We start from the raw sequence: 20967 nt of genomic DNA on the forward strand, positions 1-20967 counted from the left end.
TTTCTGCAAGCTAAACGGAACTGCGGCTCCGCACAGCCCCTCCTCGTGATGGAGTGCAAGCAGTCCAGCCGTCAGGAATGATTTAGGGGGGAACGAACAGTAAATATCTGAGAGGTTGGAGCTCAGAGCAGGGAGGCAAAGAAGGCACCTCTGCAGCTGTACTTATATTTTTGTTGTTCTTTTCATTTATTTTTAAATTTTATTTTATTTCATTTTAGAGGGACAGCAGGTGGTAATATCCTGGGAAGGGGCCTGTCTTGAGTGACCTTTCTAAGGAGCTCCCTCTCTGTCCCTATCACAAGAACGAGAGGAGGACTGAGCTCAAGGGGCCGTCCAGTTGGGGGAAATGTAAATGACTGGGTAGTTGATATTTAGGGATAAGTAGATTCCCTGAAATCTTACTGGGCTCACTGATAAGTTCCTCTGAGGTTAAAGCTGTATCTTTTGATGAGATGGCCCAAGTTGTCCCTGAACTTCCTACCACACATGGGCCCAGGAAGGCCCAACCCAACAGGCTGCCCAGCCTCACCTGTGGAATTCCCAGTGATGAGCCCATCACTCTGTCTCCCCTGGGGAGGCTCACGTGAAGCAGCTCACCTGTACCCAGTTCTTGTTCAGTGTCTCCTGCCTGCTCCCGCCCTGTGCCGGAGCTCGAACAGAAGGAATGGGCAGGAGTGCCGTTGCCTTTTGCCTAGGATGGGGGATCGGCTGAGACTTCAGCTTTCCTGAAAGGCTTCATTGTTGTCTACAAAGAGCGGTTGTACCTGATGTGCTAAACGTGACGGCTGCGTGTCCTACAGACCTTCTTCCTTGATACAAGCCTTCACTATGGGGCTTGTCCTCTCTGCACACAGAGGAAAGTCCCTGGGACCGTGACCCTGCCTTGGCCCGTGGGCAGCATTTCACAGCTGCCCAGCCCTCCCCACTCCTCTCTGCCTGCCCAGAGGCAGAGGAGCCAGGACTGGGCTGCTAGGGTGATGAATGAGCGTCTGCCCCCTACAGGTGCTGGACTCGCTCTGCCAGGTGGTGCGTTATAGCTGCGCGGCAGCAGGAAGTCTGCCTGCTCTCCCCTCTCCACAGCCCTGACTCTCTCCAAGGACCTCCCTCCCTCCGTCCACCCAGACGCTCTGAACTCCGGGTGGGGGGAGGCTTTCAGAGCACAGAGCTGAGGGCACAGGCCAGATATCTGCCGGCATCAGCTGCCTGCCCCCACCAGCGGGTCTGCCCCCCGCAGGCAGGAGGTGAGCCACATGCCTTTCTCTCAGGAAGGGGGGGGTTGCCAGGGGAAATTGCCAAGGGGAGGTCCAGAGAGGGACCCCACCACCCATCAGTCCCCGGGCTTGCCCCACATACTTGGATGGCATGGCGTGGGTGGCATGGCAGGTAGAAGGACGCAGCAGAGGGGCCAGCTATGTCACTGCAGCAAGCAGCATCCTGCCTGTGAGGGGCTCAGCAAGAAGTGGGCTTCCTCTCCCTGCAGCTCCCACAGAGGCACTTGGGTGATTCAGCTCCTCCTAGAAATGGGCACCTGAAGATTTGCAAATAGCCTGCAAATGCCAGGTCCTGAGTTCTCATCCTGCCTCGACAGCTCCACAGCAAACTGTCCAAACAATTGGCCTCCCTTCGCTGTATGCATCTGTGCACTAATGAAGCCTGGCTTGGGCTCACGCTGGTGCATCATTCCATGCACCACCGGCCACGGGCTGAATGCGTCTCTCTCACCAGCTCTCAGCAAGCAGTCGTCTCTGGCCAGGGCAGAAGAGCGCTGAGTAGGGGCACTGCTTCGTCTGCAATCCTGGCAACATCAAGCGCAGGAAGACGATGGGGTGTGAACTCCCAGGACAGGGAGGCTTGGAGAGGGGGTCCAGGTGGGTGGGCACATGCAGCCACAGGGTGCCAATGTCTGTTGGTGGCCTCGCAGCTGCCATTACAGGCTCTTTTCTTGGCTGCAAAATGTGCTGCCCTCACCATCACTCGACGTGCTGGACTAGGAGAGGGGTTTAAAACCTCAATTGATGATATGGTTGACACCTAGCAAACAGCTCTCAGATCTCCCTCCCAGGGAAACCTGCCCTGGGGTCAGTGGTGATGATGGGAGAGGGACTGTCCCTCCTCTGTGCTGCAGCAATGACTTAACCCAAGTACTAAGAAATGCTGTCTCCTGGAATCGACTCTCCATGCCTGTGGAGCCTCTTTGAAAAGTCCTGGTCCAATATTTCTCTTACCAAGATCTTGATCTCACCATCTTCTGTTGTTACACACCGGTGTTCTGTGTCTTTCACACACATTCTTTCCAGTCCCAATGACAATGGGATGGGAATGACAAGAATCCCCGTTTGACACCTATGGCCCCGTGGTTTAGGGAGCCTGACAGCTTTGCCCAAGCCCCACATTCAGGGAAGGTAGGGCAGGAAATGGAACTCAGCCTTGCCTGGTTCCCAGCCCCAACTTCCCGCCCTCCAGCACACTACTGCCTCCCCTCCTCCCCCCCACCTTGTTTCTTACTTTCAAACTAATGGCTTCGACAAGTGAGCGACAAGTGAGCATGGGGCCAGTTGTCCACACCCAGTGCCAGCCAGTCTCATATGCTTCCCTGAGTGCTTTGCAATTGCTGGAGCTGGGAAGGGGGCTTCCAGGCAAAGGACTTTGGAAACACAGCACTGCCGGTTAACTCACAAAGCGTCCCAGACCCCCTCTAAGGACCCAAAGACAACCCTGGATATTCTCTGTCCAGAAGATGCATGTGTGTACACAGGTGCACTCGGGGCTTTGAGACCCCTGGACCGTGCTTAGGGATGCTCGTCTCAGTGGGTGCTTACCTGGGCCCGTCTCCTTTCCATCCCAACCCTTGGGCATCACGCTCACCTGCCGTTGCCTTTCGACACAGCGTGACGTGCATTTCATCATTCCTGGGAAAACAAGTTTCACTTAGAAGCCAGGTCCTTAGTTCTTCCATCCACTGCCCCCAGTCGGTTCCGCTCCACGTGGGAAAGCGAACTAACTTTTATTAAGAGCTTGCTGGGTGCCAGGCTCTGTGCTGGGAACTGTGCCTGGGCACGCTGCCCGCACCAGCTCGTTGAATGGATTGATGTTCCGCCAGCCCTTCAGCGTTGCAGTCTCGGTGAGACCATACCTGCCTGCCTTAGCTTCACGGCGGTGGCTCTGTGGAAACGCTCTCCCTCTCCCTCTCGTTTTCTTAGTCGGGTGCCCTCTCTTCTCCTCCCCCATATTTATCATTACTTCTGAGGCACACCTGGAAACCATCCTTGCCAGCATATTCCCTGGTATCTCTACCTGTACCCACCTCTTCTTTACTTACACCGACATTCTTCTGTGTCACCTTTTGCATTTTTTTAATAATTGTAGACACGTATACAAAGTTGAGTAAGTCACGAAGGTAAGTTCTGGCTCCTGAATTAGAACGTAGATTCCTAAAGCCTTTGGCATCCTCTAGTCTTCACCACTTGGGTTCTCTGCACCTGGAAAATACTCATAACTCTGTTTTTCCTTCTCGCCTCTCTCTCTCCCTCCATCTGCCTGACGTGTCTTCTCCGTGAGCACACGGGCCAAGGCAGGGCCCACACACAGCACTTTCTGATGAGAACTTACTCACCTGCTCTCCATGGGAAAAGTAGGCATGGAAGTTTCTACCTCTTGCCTTGAAGTGCCTTTGTGTGCTGGCTCGGCTGAGGGGGTGTGTCTGGGTAGGGTCCAGAGGAGGCAGGGGCCCGAGCTTTGGCCTAGTGACCGTGACCTCCCTAAGACCTGCTGCAGTAGCAAGAGAGCCTCTTGGTTTTGTGTTTTTCTTTCCCTGACGTTGAGTTGGCGTTTCACACAGGGAGAACGTGATGTGGGCTCCTGAGGTCCCTGGACCTTTGTAGGTGGGGATGCGCCTTTAGAAGATGACGGGGTCCATCTGTGCCCTGAGCTCCAGCACCTCATTTGAGCACGATAAGTTTTAAGCCCACCTGTTTCTTCAGCTCATTTGAATCTGAAAAACAAAGGCCATGAATCAAATCTATGCGTGGTGTTTCATGGCACCTGGATATTGGCAGTGGCACTGCTGGCCTGTGAGGGCTTCCTCTCCGGGGACCCTAGTGCCTCTGGAGATGGCCTCCCCCAGCTGTGTCACCAGTTACATCTAGGACCAGATGGTGCTGTAATGCGGGCTCCTGGCAGAACGTGCCAAATTCCCTGAACATGCCGAGAAGGTGGCTTCCCAGGACCGTGAGGAATCCATTTTCCACTTACCTATTAGTGCTGGCGAGAGTCATGCTGTGACACAGAGAAGTGGGGCAGCTCCTCGGAGCCATTCCAGCTGCAAACAGTAGCAATTCCGCTCCAAGATTTTAGGAGGAAAGACAGATATGCACAGAACAGGCAGGCAGAGCTCACAGCTGTGAGGTGCAGTATTTTCATGTCGAAGGCTCTATTGGCAACTCAGCAGAGAGCGGCAAGCTGCTGTTCTCCAAACCCACCAAGGGTAAGATGTGGGGAGTGAACTCAGGGTTCATCGTGCAGGATTTGGGATAGATCAGAGGAAGGACTTTTTCCGGCAGTGGGGTTGGTTTGCCAAGGGAGACAGGGCATGGGGAGCTCCTTACTGGGAAGCATTTAAAAATTGTACCAATTCTCATGATGAGGGCAGTCAAAGAGGGTTCTGCCTGAAGGTAGGAGAATGACTGAGTGAGCATTGTCAAGTCTGTTCGCCAAGCAGGAAGATCTGGGGTCCTGCTGCCAGCTGGGGCAAATGGGGCCCTGATTCTGCTGACGGGCTGGGCTGCCAGCAGTGCCTCTTTGTCTTGTGGCTTTGGGTCAGAGTCAGCACCAAGAGGGCTCTGTGGGGGAGTGAATCCCAGCCACCACCCCCCAGAGGCCACATTTGCAGTGGTCAGACAGCAAACCCACCACAGCCTTGTGGGAAATTTCCCACATCTCAGGAGCCACAGGCCACCTAAATGGTCCAGCACCACAGGACATACCAGCCAGCCCAGGCTGCTCTTGACGGTAATTTGCCCCGGGCCCTCCAACCAGCTGATCTTCAACTTTGTACCCAGAAACTGGGCAGAGGCCTCCTGGGTAATTGCTGCTCTGGCAGCCAGGCATTTTGCACAGGGAGGTTGCCGTGTATCTTCTGAGTGGCCAGGAAGAGCCTCCCTGTTGCTCTTTCTCCCTCACCTGCCTCTCTCATTTCCAGCCTCTTACCTGTTTCGTCTCTTGCCTTCTGCTGAGGCCCGCCAGGCTCCCAGGTTCCCTCCTTTTTTGGGGTAACACAGGTTTGACGGTTCTTCCTTTCTGGCTCCAGTATGCCCAAACTTTGTGGTAGAAATGAAATGCAGGGAAAACCATCTGGGAAGTAGGTCATGTAAAAAAAACAACCACCTGCCTATAATTAAACCAGCTCCTTACAGGGGGCTGTCCCCAGAAGAGCCAAAATCCAGTGGCAGCTTCCTCCTCCGACCCCCTACACCTTCCCTCCTTACAAGGGAAATCTCAAGATGCAACACTTGACAGAAATTTTTCCAATAAAACTCCATCAGGCAAATAATAAAAACATCACAATATTAGTACTCTGACTGCCTCTTGACTGCATTATTGAGAAGGGAAACTGAAAGGGGCGAAGGTGCTAATCGTGGATACGAAAGCAGGAGGCATTGGCTGTACTTTTCAGGTAGAGCCTGTCTCGTTTGCCCTTGCAGTTTTGTTTTCTGGATTTTAACATGTGATTGGTGGTGTCCTCTGGGTTGGAGTTTTGGATGACCCACGACGGTCTCCTCCTCTTTCTTGTGGCCTCCTCAACCCCATGCTGGGTTTCTTCTTGGCCACTGGGTAAGCAAATAACACCTGGACCACCCAGATCTTCAGGCCCAGAATGCTTTTCTTTCACTCATGACAGGAATTAGTCCTTACAAGGACCTGGCTGACAGCTCTCAGATAGGACCTTCTGTCTCTCATAAATTTTGCCAATAGTAGGCAAGCAGTTCACAGGAGGGAGACTGACTAATGATGTGCTGGAGGTTTTTCCAATCCACGAGACAATTGTTTTTAAAGGAGGAGGGGGGAAAAATTATTTCTAGATATGACAAAGTGGTAAAGCTTAACTTTCATTCTCAGGAAATTATCATGAAACCAAGTGATTAAGACTTGGGAGTTAGTGTGTGGTGTGATAACTGTCTTGTAAAGGGCAAGATTTGTCAGCCAGATCTAATCTCTTTCCCTGTCTCTCATCTACCTGGGCCGCCCTGTGACTCACCTTGGCCTCATCAAAGATTGCAATTCTTCTTCTTTTTCTTTCTTTAAAGGATTGCAGCTCTAACCACATAGCAAGGTTCAAAACCACTTACTGGTTACCTGGGAAGCAACTAGCTGTTAAGGGGAAGTCAAGCATTCAGGGACACCTTGCCAATTTGCAGACAGCCTCAGGTCTATCTTTTCAGCCCAGGAAGGCACAAGTTTTGTCCCCTCCTCGGTATCCAGGGGAGAGATCCTCTTTTCTAGAATGCTCTGCCACACACACCAATGTTGCTTTCCATACTTGCTCGGGCCGGGATTGCCAGCAGAGCTTTCCGGATAGACCCAAACCACCAGCCCTCTGAAAGGAAGCCAGGTGTGCTCACCCACACCCCGTCCTGGGTGAGTTCCCCACCAGGGGCCTCCCAGGATTGTAATGGCATCTTCAGATGTCAGAGCTTGGCGTGGGCCTGAGCCGAGACCTCAAATGCTGTGCATTGGCTTGACTGCAGAATCAATAGCAACTTCCTTATGGCCATTTTGTTTGGAGATAAACATCTAAAATATGACGCATTGGGTCTGGTTTAGTGGAAAGAGTGCAGACTTTGGAATGAGAATGGCCAGGGTCTGCAGTTTCAGCCCCGCTGCCTGCTGACCATGCGGCCTTGGACGAGTGACAATCCCAGTGTCCCAGTCTCTTTGTCTGAATGATGGGGCAGCTGTGGGGGGGTAGGGAGGCGGATGGGAGGAGGGCTCAAGGAGAGAACAGAGGGGAAGCACCAGGCAGGCAGTTGATCCTTGTGAAGTGTTAGCTCCTTCCTTTTTTTGAAGGATGTGCGGGTATACATGTGCATGTGTGTGCATGTATGTCAGTGTGTGTGTGTGTGTGTGTGTGTGTGTATTTAGGCTGGACAGTCAGACAGATGGAAGCTAGTGTTTCCAAGTAAAAATACAGGATACCTTGTTAAATTCTAATTTCAGATAAACAATGAATGATTGATAGTATAAGTATGTCCCAAATATTGCATCATACATACTTATACTAAAAAAAAGTGTAATACATTATTTGTTGTTTATCTGAAATTTAAAATTTAACTCGTCGTCCAGGAATTTAATTTGCTAAATCTGGCAACCCTAGCTGGAACAGGGTTTGTCATTCTGGTTGTAAAGCTGGACTGACAGAAGCAGGCGTGCCAGGGAGACTATGGTGGCCTTGGGGTGTGGCACGCTTCCCCCAGCCCGCACTCCTTGAGTCTCTGTTTGGCCTGGTGACGTCTTTTCCTTTTCTTGTTTTGGGGGTCCTTCAATTGCATCAGGCAGAACTTTGAGCAGTAGACAGTCTTAGCTGGGAGCCAAGGTAGCAACCAAAGTCTCGGCCCAATGGGGTTGCCCCTGACTCAGGGCTGACTCCGAGTTTACACTGAGCGACACAGTACCAGCTTGGGCTGCTTACCAGGCTCCATCTACTTGCTGACCTGGGTGCTGGGCAATGTTCTCTGGAACCTTATCCATTTGTCTCATGGGTGACATTTGATCTTCCTGAAACAGGACCCAACAGAGCTCGGAGCAGCTACCAGATAGTGTGACCCCCGCACAAGCCAAGGCCTCAGTAAAGCCTTTCTGCCTTCTCAGCCCCAAGACACCGCCGCCCCTGCAGCTGTCTTCCAACCCCCCAACCCTCCACCTTCACTAAACCACTGCCTGCCCCTCTGTGCCCCAGCCCGGCAAGTTACACCCTGGTTCTCCCAGGCTGCTCAGTTGGTGCTGTCACCCTGGTAGATTCTGCTGCTGTCGGCAGGGGTCACATACACGTGCAAAGGGGAACTAATGGGAAATAAAATAGTTTTCCTCCCCCGGAGACCCCTCCCAGCTCTGCCAGCAGACCCATCCCTTGCAGAGTGAATTGTTTTCAATCCAATCTCGTTTTTATTGAAGTTTCCTCCAGGGTTAGCTCAGGAGACTTCTCCCCCAGCCTCTTCCATGTGGCCTTATTTACCAGAATCCCCTCGACGTGGCATTTAAGCACCTCCATTAACATTTCGTGCATCTGCTCATGGCGAGCATGGGCTCTCCAAAACCTCGGGGGTGGCGGGCACAGTGGCAGCCCGCAGAAACGCCAGGCTTATTTTAATTGGTTCAAAACTATCGCTGGTGACCACAGAGGGGTCCCTTTCCTTGAGTAATGACCTGGAATTTGATCATGCAGCTTTTACTAGCTTGTAAGTGGAACCGTGTTCGATCAAAGCCAGAGCCGGGGGCACATCTGCCCACCGTGGCACACTCAAGCCCCGTACACACCTGCCCTCCATGGCATACCAGCCCTGGAGGACCCGGGCAAGTGTGCATGTGCAGCCTGGTGGATGACAGATGGCAGCTCTTGGGGGAAATCGTCTCGAATGGGCTTCTGGCCATGGACTGGCCTGTCTCCAGCTCTCTTGCAGACTTGGCCCCTCATAACAGAACAGCCACCCTGCTGACCCCTCTTGTGTCACTCTGGGTTCCTTGTCTGCTTGAAGACGTTTGCTTGCCAAGGAGTGGGAGAAGCCCTCTGAGCGTCCAGGACCTCATGGCACCCTTCTCAGTGTGGCGAAGCTCTGCTCAGAAGTCGGCCGCTGGATCCCCAGGCTCTGTGCCCTCCCCTTGCATTTTTGGGGGAGAGGAATGTGAGAGCTCGAGTTCTTGGAAACACGGATGGTCTACACTCCAGAACATTTGGGGACTTAACGTCCCCACACCCATGACCCTCGTTTAGAATGCAGCACCTTCTGCTTCCTGCCTACTTAGGCTGGTGGTTTCTAAAGAAAACCTCAGTGGGCAGTTGAAGAAACAACTCTAGACTACCTTATTGTCCTTTAAATGGAGGGAGAGTGGAAAGGGCAGATCTGACTCTTCCAGAGTCACTGCCACGTGCGTCATTCATCTGTTCCGCCATCCAGGCCGAGGAATTCTACTGAGTCACTGAGGGTGTAAAACACCGCGCTACCGGCTGAGTGACCATACACGTCATCAGGGTCTCTCACTCTCTCAAGGGGCTTATAATCTAACCATGCTTGTCTCAAAAGTTTTTTGGAGATATGATAATTAAGGTAAAATATAATATTTTCCTACCTGCAATTAACAGTGGTTAACATTTAGTTATACTGCATAGTTTAAAAAAAAAGAAAGAAATGAAGCATTATAGATGGAGGTCAAGTCCCCTCTGCATTCCCAGCCTCAATCCCCCCCGACATACAGACACCCAGAGGTAGCTCTGAGCGTCGACTTGTTGTCCATCCTTTTTGTCCCTTGAAGACACACTTGCACACATGTAACCATGAACAATAAATAGATCATAGTTCTGTGTCTTTTTTTTTTTTTTTTTTCAGCTGTGATAGGTCTTCATTGCAACGTGCAGGTTTCTCTCTAGTTGTGGCTCTCGGGCTTCTCTCTAGTTGTGGTGTGTGGGTTTTAACTTCTCTAGTTGTGGCGCGCAAGCTCCAGAGCACATGGGCTCTGTAATTGTGGCAAGCAGGCTCTCTAGTTGAGGTGTGCGAGCTCAGTAGTTGTGGCGCGCGGGCTTAGTTGCCCCACAACATGTGGGATCTTAGTTCCCCGACCAGGGATTGAACCTGCGCCCCTGTATTGGAAGGCGGATTCTTTACCACTGGACCACCAGGGAAGTCCCTGTTTGTCTTTTTAAAGTGCACGCACGTGACATCTTTCTGCAACTTGCTTCTTTCAGCTTTGTGTTTTTGCAGCTTCTCCGTGCGTTTCTGATCTACTCCTTTTATCTGTTGTGTAGAAATCTGTCTTAGGAATTTACTGCTTCATCTTTATCCACTCTGTCCTTTATGAACATTCCGGTTGTTTGGAAAATGTTGCTATCGCGGAGGATGCCACGGCGTGGGTCTCTGTGCCCATCTCCTCTTGCACTGGAGATGGTACCCCTGAGTGGTCTGTGAGTGGCTGGTCTTAGAATGTTCCAGATCCTGCCCACAGCTCTCCAACTGTCTGGACCTGCCTGTGCTCCCCCAGCCGTCTCCTCCACCCTCACTGAGATTGCTAGTCGCGTCTCCTTTTGTCCACATGAGAGCTGAGGTGGCAGCTTACTTTACTCTGAATCTCCCAATTCTTGCACACCTTTCCTGTTTATTGGCAGGCTTGGGGTTCTGCATACTCCTGGGGAACTGTGGATTACTCCACCCTCTACTCTCCCACTTGGGAAAGCAGTCTGTACCCCGGAAAGATTTAAGGCAAAACCTGAAACTGTTCTACTTATTAAAAAAAATTAAGAAAACCATTTGCCAATGTCTGGACTCCTTGTTAGGCCCCCAATGCCTGCACCCCACTTCAGGAGTGATCATGACCCCTGACCTCCCCGGCCAAAACGCTGAGCAGCCTGTGTAGGGCCTTGACCCCTCCCTGCCCTCTAAGTCTCTTTGGCTGCTGAGCCTTCAGGCCCGGGCAGGCCGGACTACAGACCCTCGGACCCTCAAAGCAATCCCGGGAGAGGGGTGGAGATGCAGGTGAGGATGAACAGAGGTCTGGAGATGTTTACATTTGGCCTCAGGGTAGCTCCCAGAGGTAGGAGAATTGGCAGGGGTGTCCGCTCGTCCAAGGAGCATCTTGTGGCTCAAGACCTGGGCTCAAGCACCCCCTTCTCCAGGGGACATGCTGCAGCCACAGGGGCCCCCAGGGATTGCCAGTGGGAAGCAGAGTCTCTGGGCAAGTGAAGTAAACAGCAGATCTCAGGCCAAGTTGCCCTGGCTTTGGCACTTTATCTGCAGGAAGAGACTAGACGCCACGCCCTCCCTCCCTCGCTGCTCTGAGGGTGTCACTGGACCTTTCCCATTTTCCACTGTCAGGACCCCCCTGCCTGGGGCTCTCTGCCCCTTCCACACCCAGACAGCCCAGCTCTGGCCTGAGCCCCTGGGGTCCAGCCTGGGAATTTGCTGGGGATCTAGGGTGGGAAGAGGTGAGGTAAACAGGACCAGGGTGTCATGGCTAAATGAATGAGTGAATGACTGATGCGTGGAACCCAGGGCACTGGACCCACTAATGCTCCATCCTGGGACTCGTGCTCAGGAAGTGCACAGAGGCCCCTGTCCCCTCTCTGGCACCTTCCTAAACTAGCCCCTGTTATGTGGCCCCACTTGTCCTGCCTCCTTTGATGGTCCTGCCCCGGGGGGGTGGGGCAGGGGTGCTGTGCAAGAGGGGGCAGCTGTTTTAACTGCTGCGAGCTCACATCGCAGATGGGAAACCGAGTCACCCAGCGGCCACTGTAGCAAGAGCAAGCGCAGTGTGGCAGTCACAAGCCAGGCTCCAGGCTCCAGGTTCCCTGGGCTCACTTGAGTCCAAGACGTGCCAATATGCAGGTTGTGCGCCTTGAGCGGTTGGGGCTGAGGAGCTCTTCAAGGGTTCCGTGCCTCAGTTTCCCTCTAGGATCTCAGGAAGGGTTCACGTGTTACAGCAGGAAGAAGGTTCTGAGAGTCTTGATGATCAGAGATATGGCCCTGCCTGAGCCCCTGTCCTTCCCTCCTGCCCGATCTCCCCTCCCCGGGGAGGCTGGAGCAGCCCCAGAGCACCCCCCGAGTCCTCTCCTGTGCTCGGCCCAAGACTGACCTGGCAGAGGCGACAACACAGTTTATTAAGCCAATGAAATCTTTTAAGTACATGAGCCCCAGGGACCCCTGAGGTCTTCATATGCTTGGAGGAGTTTCCAGGCCTGAGGTTTGTGGGCTGCGTGGGACCGGCGGTTGGGGGTAGGGGGGGTCTGTCCCCATCCCAGGAAGGGTTCTGTCGCCCTCCATGTCCTCACTCAGCCCCGAGTCGGGGTGCAGCTTGCCGCCCCTTGTTCTCTGTATTACAGCTGAGAATCTCCAGTTCTCATCTTTTGAAAAATCTGCTCTTTTCCTGGTCTCCTTCCCTTCCTTTCCCGCCCCGCTTCTTTGTCTCTTGGGACTTTTCCTGGTGTGCCTAATTCCTGGGGGCTGCAGCGGCCTTGGGGACGTGGGCCCACCTCGCTGCGCACACGCAACCCTGCGAATCGATTCCAAAAACGATTAGTTAACAGTACAGTAGCGCTGCTAACTGTGGCATTTTGCTTTGCAGTTATTGATACATCATCAGAATTGAGAAGCCATCGTCAGGCAGGGGAAGAGAGGGCAGCTGGGTGGATGCACAGAGGAGGGGGGCATGGAGACGACTGTCCTGCAAATGCAGGGAGCCTGGCTCTGACGGCAGGGATGGATTTTGAGGCCCCGGCAGAAGCAGGGGCTGGGGCTGGGGTGTCACTTCAGAGACTCACGAGGGCCAGGTCGTTCCTGGCTCGTTCCCAAGCAGACGGCTAGACCCTCGCTGCCTCCTTCTCCCTCCTGCTTCGATGTCACTGCAGGGGCACAGCTCCTTCCCTGAGAGTGGGAACTGCTTGCTGGGTGGAGTATGGGGGCAGAGGCAGTGACATTTCTGGTTCTGTGAGGGGACAGGGCCAATCTCTTGCAGTGCAAGATAAAGGACCTGAATCAGACAGCGTTCTCCAGAAAAATGGAATCAGTATGATCTATGTATCTATCTACCTACATATGCATGTATGTATCTATCTACAGCTACGTGAAGATATATCTTGTAGCTATAGATAGATGGTAGATATCATGTAGAGATAGGTAGGAAGGAAGGGAGGGAGGGAGGAGGAAAGGAAGGAAGGGAGAAAAGATATTTGTTTCAAGGAATTGGCTCCCAAAGCTGGTTGTGGCAAGCCCTATAGGTTTTGACGAGTGAGGTTAAATGTCTAGATAAACTGCAAGGTCAGCACCAGCTGCAGCCCCTGGTCAGCCCCACACACCTGGAATCTAGCCTGGTGCTGGGGAACCCCAACTGGTAATGGGGTGATGCTGATAATTTATCCCCAACCCAGCTCTGTTGACCTGAGCAAAGAGTTGGGGCCTGAGTTGGGAATGGGTGACATGGGCCATGCTACCATCAGTCTGCCCATTGCCAGCCAGACCCCATGGCCTATTGCCCCCATCTCCTCGCATTCCAGGGACCCGTCCATTATGGTGAGTCTCACTACAGGGGAGCCGCATAGCTGGGAGCATCTGCTGCCTTGAGGTGGTAAGCGGGGACGCCTCATTATAACTCCGTTATAACTCCCCTCAGCCTAATGTTTCCTCCTCACTGTGTTCAAAGGATGCGGTTCCCATGACACTCTGTCCTGTGATATTTTTAATCAAGAGCACGGGAGAGCATGTGTCTGATGCACTCCAGATATTCAGAGATTAAAATGGTTTTGTTCTCACGTTTTCTCTTTTCAATGCAGGGTTAAGTCAGATCCGCCCGAGGAAGATTCTGCCCACGTTTCCCTCGAGCTAGTCTGCAGGCCCCTTCGGCTGGGACCCTCTCCCAGGAGCTGCCCATCTGCAAACAGGTGCGTGCCCCCTTCCTGTAATGCCGTCTTCCAGCATACATTCTGCTCCACCTGACCTGGTTCTCAAACCCAGAGCATCTCGGAGGCCTGGGGGGCTAGGGGTGGGGGGCACAGCCATGGGCGGCAATGTGGCCTGGAGGGGTGTCCACTGGGGAGCTGTGGTCAGTAGAGAGGAGGGTCCACACCTGTCCCCACCACTTGGTTCCCGGACCCCTCTGTGTTTTTCACCTGCCCTCATCCTGTCCTTTCACTGAAATGCAAATCAGCGACTGTATGATAGATAATTAATAGACTGATCAGCCAGCAAGGGAGGTAAGCAGATAAATAATTTTAATGATCCTTGGGTTGCCCATAAATCCCTCACCGCCTTTTTATTAAACGCTCTGTTTACAGGCATCATTTATACTGCATGTCATTTTGCGAACCCCTCCCCCACTTCCTTAGCGGCACCCACCAGGTCTGACCTGGGGTGGACACGTGGGTGACAGCAGGTCCTTTCCAGGCAGGGCCTGGTCTGGCACAGGTGACGGAAAGCTCTGCCCGGGGAGCAGGGCTAGGTGGCAATGGACAGACCACGGTCAGGGCCCCGGTGCGACTACAACCTATATTTAGGCAACTGGGGAAACTTTATTATGCTTGGCACCTGTTCTGTAGGTCTGAGCTCATTGTTCTCCCCTGGGACGGCTTCGGCCTATTAATAGCCTTGGCTGAGGTTTCCTCGTTGCTCCGAAGGCCAAGAGAGAAAGTGGGTTAATAAATATAAAAGAGGGCCTGGGGCCAAACTCTCTACCAGACTCTCCGAGAGCCGTGGCTGCCGAACCCGGACAGGGCATGGGGTTCCCTTCACCCCAGTTTCCTGCTCCCCTACAGAGGCCCAGTGCGCAGCTGGCGGGTCTGAGGACCAACGTGGAGAAGTGCTCCCAGGTTTCCACGGAGCTGGGATGGAGGGGGCCCTGGTGGGAAAGGCTGCCATCCGCATGGGGCAGAGGAGGGGGCTTAGGTGTGGCCTCCGGGCATCTAGGAGGAGACCGAGAGGGAGGGTGTCCTTGGCTTCCCTGCCTCCCCTCCTACCTGCACCCCTTCCCCATCATTTTGCTCCTGGCCTTCTATGCCGACTCATCGATACGTGGAAGAGAAAGGGGACGAGGCCCTCAGGATGGTCACTGAGCCAGATCCCTCCCTCCTGGTCTTGTCCCCAACTCCTGGGGTCTGAGGCAAGAACAGTTCAGCCTGAGTTAGAAACATTTGTATGGGGAGAATGGACTCCCAGGAAACAGAGCAGGGCGGACACAGGGTAGCTGTCCAAGGACGGGTGTACCCAGGGTCTGCCCACAGCTGAAATTCGAGAGCATCAGGTGCGTGCTGGCTGCTGGCGTCCTGGGCTGGGGGTTATCAGCGAACACTGCTGAGGGCCTGGGGCTGGGAACAGTTCAGTCCCTGCCTTGTTTGTTCTCAACATGGTGCTGTAAGGGACACTCCTAGAATCTGTGCTTCTTCAGGTTTGGAGCAGGGCTCAGGGAGGTCACTGCCACCAGCTCCTACGTGTATGGCCACAGCAGGCTGCTGCGTCAGAAAGCTTTGCGCCTTGTTGTTTGACTCCGTCAGTTTCGTCAGTTGGTAATAAAGCTGAGCCGTGGGTGTTGCTGCTTCTATACAACGGGACTACCCAGCCTAATGTTGGTGTCTACTGCAGGCCTCCAGACGGTCAGCTGGCCCGTCTCCTCGGAGGACAGTGTTCGCCCAAGGCAGTGAGGGAATTTGGACTGAGCGGAAAGCCTTTTGAAGCTTCACTCAATGGAATTAAAGTCTGAAAAATGGCCCAGCAGAGGCTCCCTGCCCTTTCAGGAGTCTGTCTAGCTCAGAGCTGTGCCGCTCGCCCTGCTGCCTGCCTGGCCCACGCAGGCTGAGTGGGAGGAAGACGGGCCAGGAGGCAGAAAGCGCTGACGGGCGTCTTTTCCAAACGCTTCCTCCCTCTGGCAATTCGGAGGCCTGCTGGAGGGGTGGCCACCCAGCCTGTTTCAATTATGTTCTGTCCAGAGCAGGCAGACAAGGGCACAGGACTTTCGTTAGGAGAGAGAGGCGCCGGGAAAGCAGAAAGTCTTTCTGTAACCAAAGAGCATCCCTGTCGGAGCAGCTCTGCATCTCCTTGGCCTTTCTGATCGTCTTGTGGCATTTTTTAGGGTTTCTCATCTGTTTCTGTTTGGGGGTGGGTGGAAAGGAAAAAAAAAAATAAATCAGAGGCAGGAACAAACTGCTGGTCCACGGTCCCTTCCCCCTGTGAAAGGCATCACAGCAGGGCTGGGCCAGGCCTCCCTGCCGCCATCCCGTGCTCTGGGACCCGCAGCACCTGGTCAAGGGACAGAGCAGGCTGGTTCACCCATGGGAAGGGGCCTGGTGGGGAGGCGGACACTCCACCTCTCCTGAGAGGCCAGTTCAGAGCATCGTGCTGACAAGTCTTGTGACGCTGCATGGTTACATCTGCTGCCATGGTTGAGCCTCACCCAGCCCCGTCAGAACCGTCACCCCCCACTGCAGATGAGGGCCCTGTGGGGGGCTGGGACTGGGACTCACATTTTCTGGGTCTTCTGATCCCTCACTCATTGTGTGCCATGCGGAAGTGGTTTGGCCATGAACTGCCTTGGGAGGAACACATCTGTCTGACTGTTGGCGTGTCGGCCCCAGACTGGCCTCCTTGGGCAGCGGTTCGTGCAGGACAGAGTGGGATCCCCGGGGTAGGAGCCCCAGTGTTTGGGGAGCTGAGTGAGGGCGTTGTCACCGGAGTTTGCTGTGTCCTTGGTTTGGAGTCAACACTGGAGGCCTTTCACGGAGTTGTGCTGTGGCACTGGGGTGTGTGTGTGTGTGTGTGTGTGTGTGTGTGCAAGGGGGAGAGACACGCTCCAAGCTGGCAAGGAGTTTCCTTCTCAGAAATCTATTCCTAATCCTGAAATATGAAGGAAGTAGGAAGAGGGTGTTGCTGTGGTCCAGTTGCTGTCAAATGTCTGAGCGGGGAGGGAGCCGGGGACCTTCTTGTCCAACTCCCTCCTTTTATGACCAAGAAGGAGATTGGGGTCTGAAAGACCCATAACTGGCCCCAAGACCCTCAGCCAAGTGTGGAGGCAGCTCTCCCGAATCCCACTCAGGACCTTTGAGGCATGGTGTTACTTTCACTGACCATCAGAGTAAAAGTGGTACTTTCAGTGACTGGCACTCCTGTCCACCTGGTCCTCCCGTTGGGACCGGACAGGTGGAGGTGTGAATTAATTTCACAGGGGTCCCTGTGCTCCTGAAGGTGAGTGGGTGAGGTCAGAGGCTGAGTGCTTTGTCTGCCTTGTTTCCAGGAACTGAGCCCCCAGCCATTGGGCAGTGGGGCCGTGGGGGGGGGGAGTTGATGATTGGTCAGAAACCACCAGAGCAGTGCCTCCTGCCCTGACTGTGCCTCAGGCCCCTGGGTGGGCGGAGGGCGGCCCTGCTGAGTAGGCACTGGCTGACGGTGGGGGCCACCTTGGGCAGGTGCCTGGTCCCCAATTCAGGGGACTCTCTCAGTGTCCTAGGAATGAGTATGTCACCTATCAAGAGAAACGGTGTGAGGCAGGAACCAAATGAAAGGGTGAGGGATTGGGTTCTCCCACAGACACTAGTAGGTGTGAGCACAACCACTCTGAGAACACGATTCCGCTCTCAGGGTGACCTCGTTGGGAGAGCCACCAGCACCTTCGAAGGTTCACAGAGTGGGAGCTAAGAGCGCTGGCTCTCTGGTTGTCTCCCGCGTCTTTGCTTCCAAAAACACTTTCACCATCCTCCCCTGGGGCTGTCAGGGTCTAAAGACCTTCAGTGGGATCGTTTCTTTTCTTTTCAAATTAAAATAATCTCTTAGTACCTTTTCATTATTACATAAGCAATACATGTTTGTTGTAGAAAATACAGACAAGAAAAACGAAGGAAGAGCACACACCCACAATCCAACTGTCAGAAACAACCACTGTTTACACCTAAGTGTTTTGTTATCTTCCAGATAGTTTGCAAACATAGAGCTTGCACATTTATTTCACCCTATAGTCGTTGTTTGGTAACTGGGTTTTGTTGTCGTTGTTGTTGTTGCTTGACAGTATTTTCAGGAACTTCTTTCTAGGCTGATAGCCACCTCATTTTTAATGATTGAGTATTATTTCACTGTATAGACGTACCCTAATTTCCTTAACCAGTCTCCTCAGGTGGGTTTACAAAGACTAAAACCGGCTTTAGCCACTGACCCTATTTCTAAAACCCTGCACCACACTTTAAGAAAGCAGAAGATTAATTTTCCAAACAGGAATTAGGAGATGATTATGCACATTGTAAAGGTGTCTGCAAACATACCCTCCAAAGAGCGTCTTTGAGAAATGGGCTCCTCCAGGGTATTATTGCAGGTACAACGTATCAAATACCCATTCACACTGGACTGCACAGAGGGTGCCACATCTGGCTTCCCATCCATGTCCCTTCATTCATGGATGTCCTTCTCAGGTCCACAGAATGTGTGTGTGGATGTGAACACACACTAGTAGTGCCTACGCATACACACGTACACGTGTACATGTGCACCCACTCATGCACATGCACACGGGCTCACACACATGCACACAACACGTGCTTGTGCACACTCACACATACGTACACTCATGCACATGCATATGTGCACCTACACACAGATTCTGGAAGCTTTTCCCCACTGTCGGCTGAAAGGTGATGTTAATTTAATTCATTATTAATCACATCTGTTTATCAGGTGGTCTGCTCCCAGCAACCATTACTGAGGAATAAATTATCATTTCTCTCTAAAAGATAAAGGGAAATGGATGTTGATGAGGTGAGGCAGGTCAGTGCTCCCAGCCCACGTGACTTATTATTTAATGAGACAGACAAGCCTCTGAAGAGAAAATGCTTAGGAACTTTTAATAAAACCAGGTTTGAAAGCCCCAAACCCCCAGCCTGCAGGCTAGTGTCCACAGGCTTAGCATGGAGGGCGGGGGGCGGCGGTCCATGATGGTGTCACCATCTATGAAGTGATGTTGTAAGCTCCCCTAAGAGCATCTTTGCCCTGACAAGTCCAGCTGCAGGCCACGCCCCCAGGCTCGCCGCTTCCTCTAGACCATTCAGAAGAGAGCAAGGCCTAGCCATGGGAGAGTGGTGCCCACAGGGGGCAGTTGTGTGTTTATTCAACCATATACCAAATGAGCCACCAGTAAACACACTTCTGGTATATTTGTATTCAATTTCAGGCTATATATATATTTATTTATTTATTTATTTATTTATTTATGTTTATGGATATATATCATATATGTATTTTTAAATAATATATTGGGTTGAAATTCACATAACATAAAATTAACCATCTTAAAATGAACAATTTAGCTGCAATGTAGTTCAACCATCACCTCTATTTAGTTCTAAAACATTTCCATAGTCCCAAAGTAAAACCCCTCACTCAGGTATATTTTTGATTAATATTTATAGTTTTAGGTATGAACATATGAAAACTTATAAGAAAAGATCAGCATAATTTAGCTGTAGTTATACAAAATTAAGCCAAAATTAAGGTTTTGCCAGTCACTGCTTACATGACTATGGGTTGGTTACTATTCTCCTATAGTCTTAATTTTCACATATATTAAATGAAGGAAATTTTTTAAAAAACTTCATAGGTTTAATCTGATGTTGAAATTAGACCATATGTGAGGATAGCTTAGCTCTATAGCACAATACTTGGCATGTAGTAAACTAAATGATCTCTCTTATTGTTAAAATATATATATGTTTAGAGTTACTTTATTTTAAAGGTGCCCCAACTACCAACAACCCTCTCCCTCCCTCTCCCCTAAAAACAAAAACTTGAGAAACCGGGGCAAGTTCAACAGTGTAACAGTCTGGGGTTTGACATAATTCATTCACTCACTCATTCTTTCAGCGCCTGTTTATGGAGTGCCTGCCGGGTACTAGAAACACCCTGTTTGAACCCTTGCTCTGTCTCTTATTAGCCAGTGACCTTGGGCAATTTATTTAATCTCTATACCTCAGTTTCTTGTCTATAAAATGGGTTAATACCATCTTTCTAGAAGAACTGTTGACAGGATAAAAGAGGTACTTATTGTATATGAAGGAATGAGGACAGTGCCTGGCGCACGGTGAGAGCTCAGTGTACGTACAAATCTTTTTAAAATTTATTTATTTATTTATTGCGGTACGCGGGCCTCTCACTGCTGTGGCCTCTCCCGTTGCGGAGCACAGGCTCCGGACGCGCAGGCTCAGCGGCCATGGCTCACGGGCCCAGCTGCTCCACAGCATGTGGGATCTTCCTGGACCGGGGCACGAACCCGCGTCCCCTGCATCGGCAGGTGGACTCTCAAACACTGCGCCACCAGGGAAGCCCTAAAATTTATTTTTAATTGTTGTAAAATACACAGAACAAAATTTACCATTTTAACCATTTTTACATGAACAGTTCAGTAGCGTTAAGTACATTCATGTTGCTGTGCAGCCATCACCACCATCCGTCTCCGGGACTTCTGCATCTTGCACAACTGGAACTCTATTCCCATTAAACACTAGCTCCCATCCCCCTGACCCCAGCCTCTGGCACCCACCACCCTACCTTCAGTCTCTATGAATATGACTATTCTAGGGACCTCATATACGTGGAATCATACCATATTTGACCTTTTGTGTCTGACTTCTTTCACCGAGCATAATGTCCTCAAGGTTCATCCATGTTGTAGCATGCGTCAGAATTTCCTTCCTTTTTAAGGCTGAGTAAGATTCCATTGTGTTTATCCACATTATATTTATCCATTCATCCATCGATGGACACTGGGGGTTGTTCCCACCGCTTGGCCATTGTGAGTCCCTCTGCTCTCTGCTGGTGTGCATTTCTATTCATCTGTCTTGGCGAGATGGGAACTAAATTGACTTGGAAACACTTTCCAGTAGAGGTTCTCCTCTACCTCCCTTCCTACACATAAGGACAAACACACACACACACACACACACACACACACACAAACACAGGCCTGTGAAATCAATCTGCAGAAGAAAGGCCTTTAGATGGCGGGCTGAAGCCTTGTGAGGGAGACCGTCTTCACCCGTCTGTTTGGGGAGCGTTTTTAAGTCTCTAGGTCTTGAAAAAATGTACCCAATGGAGGCAGTCTCCCCTGCCCCCACTTTGCACGAGGCTTATGAGGCCATATGTCACCCTGGGACATTGTCTTCTATTAACTGCTCGCTTAGCTAGATTCCAAGTCCAGGTACAGCCGAGACGGATGAGTTGGGGAATCAGAAGGGCCAGAGTGATTGAAAGG

Source organism: Delphinapterus leucas, chromosome 19 (genome assembly GCF_059928025.1).
Source record: "Delphinapterus leucas isolate spDelLeu-1000000601 "Yukka" chromosome 19, BTC_Dleu_Yukka2, whole genome shotgun sequence".
In the NCBI taxonomy this organism is placed as follows: Eukaryota; Metazoa; Chordata; class Mammalia; order Artiodactyla; family Monodontidae; genus Delphinapterus; species Delphinapterus leucas.